This window comes from Leucopleurus acutus (assembly GCF_964270905.1).
Source record: "Leucopleurus acutus genome assembly, chromosome: 4".
Lineage (NCBI taxonomy): Eukaryota > Metazoa > Chordata > Mammalia > Artiodactyla > Delphinidae > Leucopleurus > Leucopleurus acutus.
Genome location: NC_139146.1, coordinates 49559110 through 49574772, shown reverse-complemented (window position 1 = coordinate 49574772; position 15663 = coordinate 49559110). Strand labels below are relative to the sequence as shown.

At 39.2% G+C, this 15663-nt stretch overlaps 1 pseudogene across 1 annotated transcript in view; it reads right to left on the bottom strand.

The window, feature by feature from the left end:
- Positions 1-398: 398 nt before the first annotated feature.
- Positions 399-15663, bottom strand: part of LOC309960675 (cytosolic beta-glucosidase-like) — a 148547-nt pseudogene continuing 133282 nt past the window's right edge. The window contains exon 5 of the transcript XR_014327190.1: positions 399-956. The product of XR_014327190.1 is annotated as a cytosolic beta-glucosidase-like (transcript). The remainder of the gene's footprint in view (positions 957-15663) is intronic.

Here is a 15663-nt window from a genome sequence, read left to right as displayed (position 1 = left end):
CTGGTGTGGTTATAGAGTAGGAATCCAATTTCTGTTAAACATCAGTGCTCAAATACTCTTTTTTGCCATTCACATTCTGGTTTGTTTTATTACTTTCTTATTTTCCAAAAGTTTATCAGGCAAGAGAAAGATGTACTCGTTCATGCATAGGTAAACTATGTGCCAAATATATCAACCAATCCATTTTATTAACTAGGTTATCAGTTAATCCCTTTGGTGAACACAATTCATAACGATACGGTGGGACTAACTTTTAATTTTGATTTTTATACTAGATTAAGTAATAGAAAGTTATGGAACACATGCCAATGGACCTACAAAAGCAAAGAATAGCTTATGTAAATAGAAAAAAATAGGCTCATAAACAAGTATTTTTGTAATAAGTGTTCTGCTGTTAGAGTTGCAAATCATGAGCACACTGTGTTTATAAATTTTGCATTATTTTTTCTAGAAAAATTCTAAGGATTTAAATCGAAGTTTCCAAGTCCATCCGATTTCTTAATATAAAAATCAATTGCAGTGGTTTTCTATTCTATTTTTTTAAAAAGCTTCATTGATCAAATACAAATAGAGTAAAAGTCATCATTAAATACATCCCCAGACATTATATATTCAGACTTCATGACCACGGATCAGCTGGTAGGACCTATTTATTACAAAGTTAACTTGAGGATGTCTGAAGGATCTACCAAAGCAGATTTCCTTTCCGAGAGCAGAGGTCCCTTCTCCAGGTGAAATTGCCCAGCCACCCTTCCTATAGAGGTCGCTCCAGGCCATTGTTTCAGATAATCTTAGCATACTCCTTGGCTGACATGTGAGGCACTCGGGGTCTTGCTGGATCTTCAAAATCAACGTGGAAGAGACCAAACTGGCTGCTGTACCCATGCGCCCACTCAAGTTATCCAAAAAAGACCAAGCACAATATATTTGAAGACTGACTTTATCAAGTTGGATAGCTAAAATTACAAAAACAAAAAATTACCATTTCCCCAAAGGTTTTATGAGAACACAAAATCATTGATGACCAGTGTGGATGGGTGTCTTTCTCCTGCAGAGGATCACAGTGGGAACAGAAAAAGCCTTGTCTCAATCCCCTTTTTATTTTATTTTATTTTGCGGTATGCGGGCCTCTCACTGTTGTGGCCTCTCCCGTTGCGGAGCACAGGCTCCGGACGCGCAGGCTCAGCGGCCATGGCTCACTGGCCTAGCCGCTCCACGGCATGTGGGATCTTCCCGGACCGGGGCATGAACCCGCGTCCCCTGCATCGGCAGGCGGACTCTCAACCATTGCGCCACCAGGGAAGCCCCTCAATCCCCTTTTTAAATTTCCTGTTTTAACCAAGCAAGGGCTTCATTCAAGAAGTTAATTTACATGCCTTTTTATTTGTTGTCCCCCCCCACCTTCTTTAGATTGAGGAGCTCTTTAATCTCTGAATTTCAACCAAGGTCCAAGAATATAATAGGCCCCAATTAATTTTTATTAAAATTGTAAATAAATGAATAAATAATGACACTAAGAAAAGAAGTTAAATTACATAATTCTAAATATTTGGTTATTCATTCATTTTGACATTCATTTTATTCATTGTCTTTTACTCAGTACACATCTTTTCAACACCTACTATTCTTCAGACACGAAGAAACACACACACACAGAGTTTCTCCCTAATACCTTAGAAATGTATTCAGTAAAAATACTACCCAGATTCGAAATACAACTTCAAGATAATCTAGAAAGCCCATTGGTAAATTAGAAAAAAGTGATAGCAGCACAGCTGAGGAAGACCCAGTACTTACCTTGTGACCAAACTGAGGTATATCTTATAATTCTGGAAATAGAATCTCCAAAATGAAAAGGATCAGCACAGGGTTCTGGCTGTGCCTTTAACCTAGACTGAGTAGGCACAGAAATGCCACAGCATCTTCTCTGCCCCACATCTAAACTCAGAGTAGTGCTTAAGCCCTAAGAGACAAACACTAGACCACCTCCCCTCCAAATGCACATATGTACAAACACAATATTCTATATAATTTCATCTGTGGATGCCCCAGACACCATCCGTGGACTCCATATTAAGACGCCAAAGTGTGGAGAATTCTTTAAGTAGTTTTACACTGATTTCTTTCTTTTAGTCAGGGAATTGAGCTCCTTTTTTAATTAGCATTTTAAGTTTGGCAAAACCTTTAGGTTGTGTGAATCTTTGCATTGAGCATTTTCTTTTTTTAAAACCATAGCAAGTAAACCTTATCTATGGGATGTACTTAACTCTGTTTCATGGTGCAGAAATTAAATTCAAAGGCAAGTTTTCTTTATAAGGTAGACATAATCCTAAATAAGTTAGGTGAAAATGAACATTTATATAATAAATCAAATTTTAATTTTACTGGGGCTTTCTTTCAACGTAAATGACTCTTCTAGCTTCAGCAAACCAAGATCCACTTTTTAATTTTTTCTGTTATAAATCTGTATTTTTCAGGTCTCTCAAAATTACTATACCCATATACTATTACACATGTGTTGATTGCCAAATCTTAGAATTTTTTTTAACTATGGATATTCTGTAGACAAATGGAATGTTTTTTATTAGTATGGATAGTCTATAGAAAAATGGAATTATTATTATTTTTTTTTACTATGGAGAGTCCATTGACAAAGGTTTTCTGACAGGTTAATTGATGCATAACCCCTCTACCTTCGTGCATGGAGGCATACAAAGTGCTTTACTTAGAGAATGCCCTGTGAATGGCCTCAAGGCAGGAATTAAACCAAACTGGATTGACTCTTTTTAAATAAAGTATTATTGGAAAATGAAATATATACCATTCAAGCACATCAAGCTTTACAAGAGTTAAACCACTTACTAGGTATGCCTTCTCCTCCCACTTGACCACCTTGTCACATGTCTCCTCCCCTCTCTTGTCAACCACAATCTGCAAAATACAAATATTTTTAAATAATCTTTTTAAATTTAATTTCTGGAAGGAATATATCTAAGAATGAAAATGACTAAAACCAAATACCAGGCCATAAAATGGCAATCTTTTTTGACTGCCTTATAATTCAATGTGGGGACATGTGAAAATCTGCATATCTTCTTTCTCATTTGCAGAACTACTTCTCAACAAGGCAGTCTGCCAGGTATAAAGCCAGACAGTTTCTGAAAACATGCACAGTGCCACCAATCATGTACAAAAAGATTGATTCATGTGCTAAACCAGGAGATAAAAACAATGCCCTGCCTGCTTGGAAGGGAGCAAAAAGGAAATCTTGACAATTTCACTGTTAACTGCCAGGAGTTCCGCAGCAGGTACTAAACGGCCTGAGTGACACTGGTGGATGTCTCTGCATTTTCATTGCAGGAACACTCAAGTAGAGAATTACCTGGTTAGGGCTGAAGAGCTAGCCTGCTGGAATCCTTCTGATGGTGCTACCACTGGTAAAAATTACAAAACCGTATCGGAACCTGCATGCTTCTCCTGTTCCTACCTCCTCAAGAACAGAAAGAGACCATCATCACATTTCTTGTCACCATGATTTATGGGGTCCCAAATCTTAGTAGGGAAAAAACATTTCTGTGAATTCACTCTCTTTCTTTAAGCAGAGTTGCAGGCAAAGTAAACCCAGACTGACAGGAACTGTCGGTGGGTACAAAGTACACGGGGATGAATACGATACCCATACCGGGGTCAGAGTTTGGTTTTGGAATAAAAGGCCAGTAGGAAAGATCTCACAGTCAGCAGGTTGAATTTAAAGATACAAGGAGAAAAATATCTAAGACTTGTTAATATATTATAGCCTTCAGCTGTTCTCATTATAAGAAATCTATGCCAGTGTTGTACTATACACACACACATACACACACACATACTTATGCATGTACACATACACTTACTGCCCTGTGATGGCCAAACTGAAAAGGTTGAGGAAAGAGTCCTTCACCAGACTGTTCTCACTGCTGACACCAACTTCAAGTTCAAGGGGTTCCCAAAACCATGCTCAGTTTCAATAATTTGCTAGAAGAACTCACAGAAACCTCTTATAGTCACAGTTATGGTGTATTACAGCAAAGGATACATAATAATATAAGCCAAAGGAAAAGACACATAGGTCAGAAATCGATATCTTCAAACATAAAGTTTACATTGTCTTTTTCCCCAGGAGTCAGGACAAGTTGTCCTCCTGGTGTTGACATGTGACAACACACACAGAGTATTGCCAAGCAGAGAAGGTCACCTGAGCTTCGGTGTCCAGTTTTTATAGGGACTTTGTTACATTGGCATGACTGATTGATTGCCCATGTGGATGTCTCAATCCCCAGGTCAAGTGACACCATGTGACCCAGAGTCCCTCACTCAGTCACATGATTGGTCTTCCTAATGTGACTAGCACTCACCCTAAACAAGGACATTCATCAGGTTGTAATAGATTTTTTTCTCCCAGAAGAAAAGGGCAAAGGCCAATCCATGCTTTGGGCAAAACCAAACTCTTTACTACACACACACATATGAACACACACACTTCAGAAACACCTTATTTCATGGTATTGAGCAAATTCCTCTCAATTTACTGACTTAACGAGGTATCGTGATTATGCCTCTGTCTATCATGTTAGAAAGGGCTAGAAATCGGGCACTCAGCATCAGTGGGATTTATTTCCACACAGTTTATAAACATAGATAATCTGTGTTTTCAAGATTGCCTAGAACGTATATAAGACATCCATGAATGTGACATACCTATGAAGCTATAAAACATACCACTAATCCACAGACCCAAGCTGCCAGGACATGAAACAGTGGAAAGGTCCAGGACAGTGTAAAAGGCAGCACCTCACAAAAAAAAAAAAAAAGAGAGAGTGAGAGAGAGAGAGAGAGATAAAGCACCAAGAATGGATAAGAAGAAAAATTATAGGCCCTTAAGTCATGACCCTGGGGGTGACTTGGACACCAGGCAGGGCCTGGGAGTGACCTGACTGCGAGACTACTTTCCTCCTGAGACATCTCTGTGCTGCTCCTTTTAAAGGCTTTTCTTGGTTGAGTAGAAACATGTTTTCATCAGACCATTTTAGGTTCAACTGTTTAGTGCCCAAGAGAATAAATCTAAACTTCTCATCCAGAGAAAGGCAATAGTCAGGCCTTCAAGTTCAGGTCACTGCAGATATTTACCAAGACAGTTCACTTATTCATTGAACAAATGCTCATTAACTGTCTCCTATGTGCTGGGTACTGTTCTGGCTCTGAGGTTACAGCATAAGAGCTGTGTGGCTGACAAGGTCTTGGTGCTCTGGCCTGGTATCAGGCCTGAGCCTCTGAGGTGGGAGAGCCAAGTTCCAGACTTTGTACCACCAGAGACCTCCTGGCCCCAAGTAATATCAATCAGCAAGAGCTCTGCCAGAGATCTCCTTCTCAACGGTAAGACCCAGATCCACCCAACCAACAAGAAGATCCAGTGCTGGACGCCCCATGCCGAACAACTAGCAAGACAGGAACACAATCCCACCCATTAGCAGAGAGACTGCCTAAAATCATACTAAGTTCACAGACACCCCCAAAACACACCACTGGACATGACCCTGCCCACCAGAAAGACAAGATCCAGGCCCCAACCACCAGAACACAGGCACCAGTCCTCTCCACCAGGAAGGCTACACAAGCCAGTGAACCAACTTCACCCACAGGGGGCAGACAAAAAAAAAAAATGGAAACTACGAATATGCAGCCTGGAAAAATGAGACCCCAAATACAATAAGTTCAACAAAATGAGAAGACAAAGAAATATGTAGCAGATGAAGGAACAAGGTAAAAACCCACCACATCAAACAAATGAAGAGGAAATAGGCAGTCTACCTGAAAAAGAATTCAGAGTAATGATAATAAAGATGATTCAAAATCTCAGAAACACAATGCAGAAAATAAAGAAACGGTTAACAAGGACCTAGAAGAACTAAAGAGCAAACAAACAATGATGAAGAACACAATTACTGAAATTAAAAATTCTCTAGAAGGACTCAATAGTAGAATATCTGAGGTAGCAGAATGGATAAGTGACCTGGAAGATAAAATAGTGGAAATAACTACCACAGAGCAGAATAAAGAAAAAATAATGAAAAGAATTGAGGACAGTCTCAGAGACCTCTGGGACAACATTAAACACACCAACATTCAAATTATAAGGGTCCCAGAAGAGGAGGAGAAAAAGAAAGGGTCTGAGAAAATATTTGAAGAGGTTATAGTCAAAAGCTTCCCTAACATGGGAAAGGAAATAGTCAATCAAGTTCAGGAAGTGCAGAGAGTCCCATAAAGGATAAATCCAAGGAGAAACATGCCAAAATATATATTAATCAAACTTTCAAAAATTGAATACAAAGAATAAATATTAAAAGCAGCAAGGGAAAAGCAACAAACAACATACAACGGAATCAGCATAAGGTTAACAGCTAATCTTTCAGCAGAAACTCTGCAAGCCAGAAAGGAGTGGCAGGACATATTTAAAGTGATAAAAGGGAAAAACCTACCACCAAGATTACTCTACCCACCAAGGATCTCATTCAGATTTGGCAGAGAAACTAAAACCTTTACAGACAAGCAAAACTTAAGAGAATTAAGCACCACCAAACCAGCTTTACAATAAATGCTAACGAAATTTCTCTAGGCAGGAAACACAAGAGGAGGAAAAGACCTACAATAACAAACCCAAAACAATTAAGAAATGGTAATAGGAAAATACATATAGATAGCTACCTTAAATGTAAATGCATTAAATGCTCCAACCAAAAGACATAGACTGGCCAAATGGTTACAAAAAAAAGACCTGTACATATGCTGTCTACAGGAGACCCAATTCAGACCTAGGGACACATACAGACTGAAAGTGAGGGGATGGAAAAAGATAGTCCATGCAAATGGAAATCAAAAGAAAGCTGGAGTAGCAATTCTCATATCAGACAAAATAGACTTTAAAATAAACACTATTACAAGAGACAAAGAAGGACACTACATAATGATCAAAGGATCAATCCAAGAAGAAGATATAACAATTGTAAATATTTATGCACCCAACATAGGAGCACCTCAATACATAAGGCAAATGCTAACAGCCATGAAAGGGGAAATCGACAGTAACACAATAATAGTAGGGGATTTTAACACCCCATTTTCACTAATGGACAGATCATCCAAAATTAAAATAATTTTATTATTTTAATAAAATTATAAGAAGATTTAAATGACACATTAAACAAGATGGACTTAATTGATATTTATAGGACATTCCATCCAAAAACAACAGAATACACATTCTTCTCAAGTGCTCATGGAATATTCTCCAGGATAGATCATATCCCGGGTCACAAATCAAACCTTGGTAAATTTAAGAAAATTGAAATTGTATCAAGTATTTTTTCTGACCACAACAATATGAGAGGAGATATCAAATACAGGAAAACAACTGTAAAAAATACAAACATATGGGGACTAAACAATACACTACTAAATAACTAAGAGATCACTGAAGAAATCAAAGAGGAAATCAAAAAATACCTAGAAACAAATGAGAATGAAAACACAATGACCCAAAACCTATAGGATGCAGCAAAGGCAGTTCTAAGAGGGAAGTTTATAGCAATACAATCCTACCTCAAAAAACAAGCAAATCTCAAATAAACAACATAACCTTACATCTTAAGCAATCAGAGAAAGAAGAACAAAAAAATCCCAAAGTTAGCAGAAGGAAAGAAGTCATAAAAATCAGATCAGAAATAAATGAAAAACAAATGAAGGAAACAAAAACAAAGATCAATAAAACTACAAGCTGGTTCTTTAAGAAGATAAACAAACTTGATAAACCATTAGCCAGACTCATCAAGAAAAAAAGGGAGAAGACTCAAATCAACAGAATTAGAAATGAAAAAGAAGTAACAACTGACACTGCAGAAACACAAAGGATCATGAGAGACTACTACAAGCAATTATATGCCAATAAAATGGACAACCTGGAAGAAATGGACAAATTCGTAGAAAAGCACAACCTTCTGAAACTGAACCAGGAAGAAATAGAAAATATTAACAGACCAATCACTGAAAATGAAACTGTGATTAAAAATCTTTCAACAGGGCTTTCCTGGGGGCGCAGTGGTGGAGAGTCCGCCTGCCGATGCAGGGGACACGGGTTCATGCCCCGGTCCAGGAGGATCCCACATGCTGTGGAGTGGCTGGGCCCATGAGCCATGGCTGCTGAGCCTGCGCGTCCGGAGCCTGTGCTCGGCAACGGGAGAGGCCACAACAGTGAGATGCCCGCATAACAACAACAACAAAAAAATCTTCCAACAAACAAAAGCCCAGGACCAGATGGCTTCACAGGTGAATTCTGTCAAACATTTAGAGAAGAGCTAACACCTATCCTTCTCAAACTCTTCCAAAATATACTAGACAGAGGAACACTCCCAAACTCATTCTACAAGGCTACCATCACCCTGATACCAAAACCAGACAAAGATACCGCAAAAAAAAAGTTACAATCCAATATCACTGATGAACATACATGCAAAAATCCTGAACAAAATATGAGCAAACAGAATCCAACAGCACATTAAAACGATCACACACCATGATCTAGTGGTTTACCCCAGGAATGCAAGGATTCTTCAATACATGCAATTCAATATAATACAGCATATTAACAAATTGAAGGAGAAAAACCATATGATCATCTCAATAGATGCAGTAAAACCTTTCAACAAAATTCAACACCCATTTATGCTAAAAACACTCCAGAAAGTGGGCAGAGAGGGAAACTACCTCACCATAATAAAGGCCATATATGACAAACCCACAGCCAACATCATTCTCAAAGGTGAAAAATTGAAAGCATTTCTACTAAGATCAGGAACAAGACAAGGTTTTACACTCTCACCACTATTATTCAACATTGTTTTGGAAGTTTTAGCCACAGCAATCAGAGAAGAAAAAGAAATAAAATGAATCCAAATTGGAAAAGAAGAAGTAAAGCTGTCACTGTTTGCAGATGACGTGATACTATACATAGAGAATCCTAAGGATGCTACCAGAAAACTACTAGAGCTAATCAATGAAATTAGCAGAGTAGCAGGACACAAAACTAATGCACAGAAATCTCTTGCAGTCCTATACACTAATGATGAAAAATCCGAAAGAGAAATTAAGGAAACAATCCCATTTACCATTGAAACAAAAAAGAATAAAATATCTAGGAATAAACCTACCTAAGGAGAAAAAAGACCTGTTTGCAGAAAACTATAAGACACTGATGAAAGAAATTAAAGATGATAAAAACAGATGAAGAGGTATACAACATTCTTGGATTGGAAGAATCAACATTGTGAAAATGACTATACTACCCGAAGAAATCTACAGATTCAATGCAATCCCTATCAAACTACCAATGGCAGTTTTCACAAAACTAGAACAAAACATTTCACAATTTGTGGAAACACAAAAGACCCCAAATAGCTAAAGCAATCTTGAGAAAGAAAAACAGAGCTGGAGGAATCAGGCACCCTGACTTCAGACTTTACTACAAAGCTACAGTAATCAAGACAGTATGGTGCTGGCACAAAAACAGAAATATAGATCAATGGAATAGGATAGAAAGCCCAGAGATAAACCCACACACATATCGTCACCTTATCTTTGTTAAAGGAGGCAAGAATATACAATGAAGAAAAGACAGACTCTTCAATAAGTGGTGCTGGGAAAACTGGACAGCTACATGTAAAAGAATGAAATTAAAACACTCCCTAACACCATATACAAAAATAAACTCAAAATGGATTAAAGACCTAAATGTAACACCGGACAGTATAAAACTCTTAGAGGAAAACATAGGCAGAAGACTCTGTGACATAAATCACAGCAAGATCCTTTTTGACCCACCTCCTAGAGAAATGGAAATAAAAATAAACAAATGGGACCTAATGAAACTTAAAAGCTTTTGCCCAGCAAAGGAAACCATAAACAAGATGAAAAGACAACCCTCGTAATGGGAGAAAATATTTGCAAATGAAGCAACTGACAAACGATTAATCTCCAAAATATACAAGCAGCTCATGCAGCTCAATATCAAAAAAACAAACAACCAATCCAATAGTGGGCAGAGGACCTAAGTAGACATTTCTCCAAAGAAGATATACAGATTGCCAACAGACACATGAAAGGATGCTCAGCATCACTAATCATTAGAGAAATGCAAATCAAAACTACAATGAGGTATCACCTCACACTGGTCAAAATGGCCATCATCAAAAAATCTACAAACAATAAATGCTGGAGAGGGTGTGGAGAATAGGGTAACCTCCTGCACTGTTGGTGGGAATGTAAATTGATACAGCCACTATGGAGAACAGTATGTAGGTTCCTTAAAAAATTATAAGTAGAACTACCATATGACCCAGCAATCCCACTACTGGACATATACCCAAAGAAAACCATAATTCAAAAAGAGTCATGTACCACAATGTTCATTGCAGCACTATTTACAATAGCCAGGACACTGAAGCAACCTAAGTGTCCATCGACAGATGAATGGATAAAGAAGATGTGGCACATATATACAATAGAATATTACTCAGCCATAAAAAGAAACGAAATTGAGTTTTTTGTGGTGAGGTGGATGGACCTAGAATCTGTGATACAGAGTGAAGTAAGTCAGAAAGAGAAAAACAAATACCATATGCCAACATATATATATGGAATCTAAAAGAAAAAAAATGGTTCTGATGAACCTAGGGGCAGGACAGAAATAAAGAGGCAGACGTAGAGAATGGACTTGAGGACATGGGGAGGGGGAAAGGTAAGCTGGACGAGGTGAGAGAGTGGCATGGACATATATACACTACCAAATGTAAAATAGATAGCTAGTGGGAAGCAGCTGCATAGCACAGGGAGATCAGCTCGGTGCTTTGTGATCACCTAGAGGGGTGGGATAAGGAGGGTGGGAGGGAGACACAAGAGGGAGGGGATATGGGGAGATATATATATATATATACATATAGCTGATTCACTTTGTTATACAGCAGAAACTAACACAACCTTGCCAAGCAATTATACTCCAATAAAGATGTTAAAAAATGGAAATTATAAGCCCCTAGATTTCTGTGTTCAGGTAATGGCAGATTACACTATTCAATCAAGTAATGAAAATAAGTAAACATGCTGACTAAAATTTTTTAAACATATTTTCAAAACAATGGAAAGCTGTTAATTTCATAGGGAATTAACAGGCCAAAGCAGGAAGTGGGAACTGAGATTCGTGGGCATGGCAGCTACTTTTGCCTGATGGAATTTTCCAGTCTTAGGAAATCAGAAACTTTTTCTATTTTCTGGGGTGAGAATAAGTGTCAAAGAAATCTACTATGAGACCCCACACTCAGAAAACTAAGATCCCAAAAGACTAAACCCTGAGTGTAAGTGTGAGCCAGAAGCAAACCAGTCACTGTAAAGTCTTAAGTCACATGGTGGTTCAGAAAATGTTAAGTCTGGATCTTGGATTGAGGTGACCCCAGACTAACAGTACCCAGATACTGGGAAGATACACATTCAAATTCTTTCTAAAGGAAGATACCTATATTCTAAACCTCAAATTATTATTACAAACATTTTAAAGTAAAATCATCAGCACATGTATGACCATACAGACTGCTGGAAAATAATGACATAAAAAAAATCACCAGAATCAACAGACAATAAGAAACAAACCCAGAATGATCTCAGTTATTAGAATTGTCAGACAGACTATAAGATAACCATGTTCATTATGTTTAAATCATAGAGACCAACTTGGAATATCTTTTGAAAAAGAAACCTCTGCAAGATTGGGTTTGCACCCCAGGTCCAGCAGTCACTAGCTGAAGGGGCCTCTCATTTCTCCTGAGTACAGTGGAGACACTAATACTTACTCCTAGGACTGTTGTAAAGACGAAACAGGATAGTGTGGACCCCAGCACAATACCTAGCCCATGGTGAGTTTCTGTTCCTTTCCTCTGGCCACCCCTTAGAAGAACATAGAAGCCAAAGTAAAAATACACTTTGATGTGCCCTCTCCCCCATCCCAAACATTTTGATAAAGTAGAAATTGGGTTTAATGAACATCTGCAACAGTGTAAAAGGGAAAAGGGAGTCACAGGGACAATATTCAGTCTGAGAAAGGTGACTGTAAAGACAAAGGGACAGCTACAGACTGTATAAATCTGAAGGCAGGGCTCTTTACATCAGTTGACAGACTCCTTTCTTTGCTCCAGGGTGACATCTCCAAGTCATTGCCTGGCTTCCTTCTTCCCTGAGCCCTGAGAAGCAGTTCTAAGACCCCCGTAAAGCACTGAGTTTCTGATGTCCAAGCTCTCAAACTCGTGTGATGTTAGTTGAGCAGGTGCATCCTGAGATTTACTTCTCGAGCAGCAAATCCTTTCCAAGATGTGGAAAAAACTAGGAGAGTGGGTCTGAGTCGAAACCTTAAATACTATGTGGCTAAGTCAATGTCATAACAAGTCCAAAAGACAGGATGCAAAACCACCTCAGATTCAAGGTTATTGAACTAGAATGGGAACAGGTCTCAGACAGACACCAGAGGTGGGGAGAGGTCTTGGGGAGTGTTCACAGAGGGTCATGGGGTATCTTCTATTTGCATTAATTTGTTGCTGCATATGGAAAAAAGCAAGACAATATAAAGACATGGAGCCAAAACAAATGTCAAAATGATTACCAGTCCACCAAGGAATTTTCTCAAAATGTTGACTCTGACCACCTAAACCAGTTAGATCTTGGGGCATGGCTTTAAAAAAGTTTGTTAGCCTCATCCCAAACCCACTAAAATCAGAGTCTCTTGGGTTGTGGGTTATGGGCTAAATTATGTCCCCCATAAATCCACATGTTGAAGTCCCAACCCCTAGTACCTCAGCACATGACCTTATTTGGACATAAAGTCTTTAAAGAGGTGATTAAGTTAAAATGAGGTCATTAGGGTGGGCCCTAATCCAATATGACTGGTGTCTTCATAAGAAGAGAGTCACTAGGGGTGCATGGGCACAGAGGAAAAACCAGTGAGGACACGGTGAGAAAGTGCTTGTCTGAAAGCCAGAGACCTCAGGAGAAGTCAAACCTGCTGATAACTCAATCTTGGACTTCCAGCTTCCAGAACTGTGAGAAAATACCTTTCTGTTGTTCAAGCCACCCAGTCTACGGCACTGTGTTACGGCAGTGCTTAGCAAACTAATACAGGTTGAGAACTGAGAATTTCTATTTTCAATAAAATCCCTGAGTGATTTTTATACTTAATCAAGTTTGAGGCTGATAAGCCTAGGATAAATTCTGATGGTCAACTACGACTTTTTGAACACAGCTTGCAACCCCAGAGGCATCCCTCTGGAGGCTTATAAGTGTTAGAGAATCACCATCAGCCCCTTTCCTCAATAGTCATAGCTAGAGGAGCTCTGTGCAGAGACACAGCTATGTGCAGGCCAAGTCACAGCACCTTTCAGGCATGAGGACCACAAGACACTAAGGGAAAGATGCTGCATGCTCAGGAGTGTCAAAATGTCTTTTCATCCCACTGCTTAGTCGAAGCCCACCCTTATCCCAGTGGATCATGAGAAATCCTCTCAGTTCACCATGTGTAATGGCTTGATTGGAGGCTCCTCTAAATGAGTTGTCCATCCAAAACCTGTGAATGTGGCCTTATTTGGAAAAAGGGCCTTTGCAAATGTAAGTGAAGGAGCTCAAGATGAGATCATCCTGCATAATGGTGAGTCCTAAATCCAATGACAAGTGTCCTTACAAGATAAGAGAAGGGGAGAAGATATACAAGGAAGAAGGCAATGTGAGGACAGAGGTAGAGACTGGAGTGATCTGCCTACAAGCCAAGGAATGCCAAGGCAGCCACCAGAAGCTGGTAGGGGGGCATGGAACAGATTCTCCCTCGGAGCCTCCAAAAGGAACCAATCCTACTGATAAGCCTTCATTTCAGACTTCTGGTCTCCAGAACTCTGAGAGAGTCAATTTCTGCTGTTTAAGCCACCAAGTTTGTGGTAATTTGTTACAGTAGCCACAGGAAAGAGACCCACCAGATCCTTCGGTGTGGATGCCAACCAGGCTCCAAGTTCCAAACCACCCACCAGAATAGGCTGAGTGCTTATACAAATCTCTCTCAAGGCCTGCAAAGCTGGAGAGAGAAAGCCTTCCCGGGACACAGTTTGAAGTCGATTTTCTGGCCATTGCCCCACATACGAACTGAGAAATTGTGTCTCTCTGAGTCTGGTGCAAGTGCACAAGAGCACTACAACTGGAGGACAGCTTCAGCTGTATAAGGGTTCCTAAAAGAGAACGGGCATGCCTGCTGTTTCCCCTTTCTTTCAAAAAAATAAAATAAAACAACATCAGGAAGATCTAAACATAGAAAATGCACAATAAGCCTACCCCCCTAACAACTCCAGGTGAATATCAGTGGCTGGACAGCATCTGCGAAAATGCCCAAATAACCCCAAAGCAGGAGGCCCCGCCGGCACATGGGAACACCCAGAAGCAAAAACTATGACTCTCTGAAAAGAGAGTCTTTGAAAAGCAAAGGCTAACGTATAAATATTTTATAGGAAAATGACAATTAACCAGAAATGAGCTGTAAAGTTTTCTTAATTATCTGCATCATTCCTATTACTTACATTAGATTGGGGGAAGGGGGGGTGGAAGCTGTAAATAGCAGATGAAAGATATCATATAAAATCGTATTTTTATTTAATTATAAAGCTGATTGGAGGATAGGTACACATTCATTGTCATCTTCTATAATTTCTACATCAATATTATTTTTATGGTTACTTCTGCTACAGTGGGAAGTTCTTAGAACCAAAGTTCTCAGCAAATAAATCTGTCTTCTACCAGAAAATCTTCCTTCCTTGCCTCATTCCCTCCTTTTCTCTCTCCTTCCTTCCTTTCTTTCCTTCCGAGATTTACTTTTTCCTTCTATAAAATGGGGGCAATAGCATCTTCTTCCTAGGATTGTTGGGGATATTATATAAATTAATACATATAAAGCTCTATGAATAATGCCTAGTTTATAGTAAACACTCAGTATACACTGCTTGTTGGTACTGTTGTTCTTGTTATTTCTCTCAGAGTCTGGAAGGGCAATGAATGAAATCTGTTTTTTCTCTTCCTCCCATCTGGCTCCAAACAGCTTTCAGAGGGTGTAGAGTCAGCACAAAGTGCTCAGTGCTGAGAACCAGAGAAATCAGGGCATCAAGGGAAAGTGCAGCATCTGGGGCAGGGTTTGTGCTCAGTCAGAAAGGGTCAGTTGTGGGTCATGAAAAATAAATTACTAAAGACAAGGATCTTAGGGTGAGGCTGCCAGGAACACCAAGTGTTGCTGAAGCCTTCCTGCCCTGGGGCACTCAGAGCTGGGAATGGCATAACTTAAGGTTTCTGGGATCCTACATCCATCCTACACTTATTCAATAAATATATATTGTGCTAGGAATTGGGACTATAAGGGTGAGCAAAATAAGTGGCCTCTCCTTTTGAAGAGCTTAACAGCTTATATGGAAGACATATCTTAATCAAATTACCACCCTGTGAGCCTTTAATTACAATCCGTGAAAAACCTTATGAAAAGAAAGACATGGGAACTGTGGGTAAGAACAG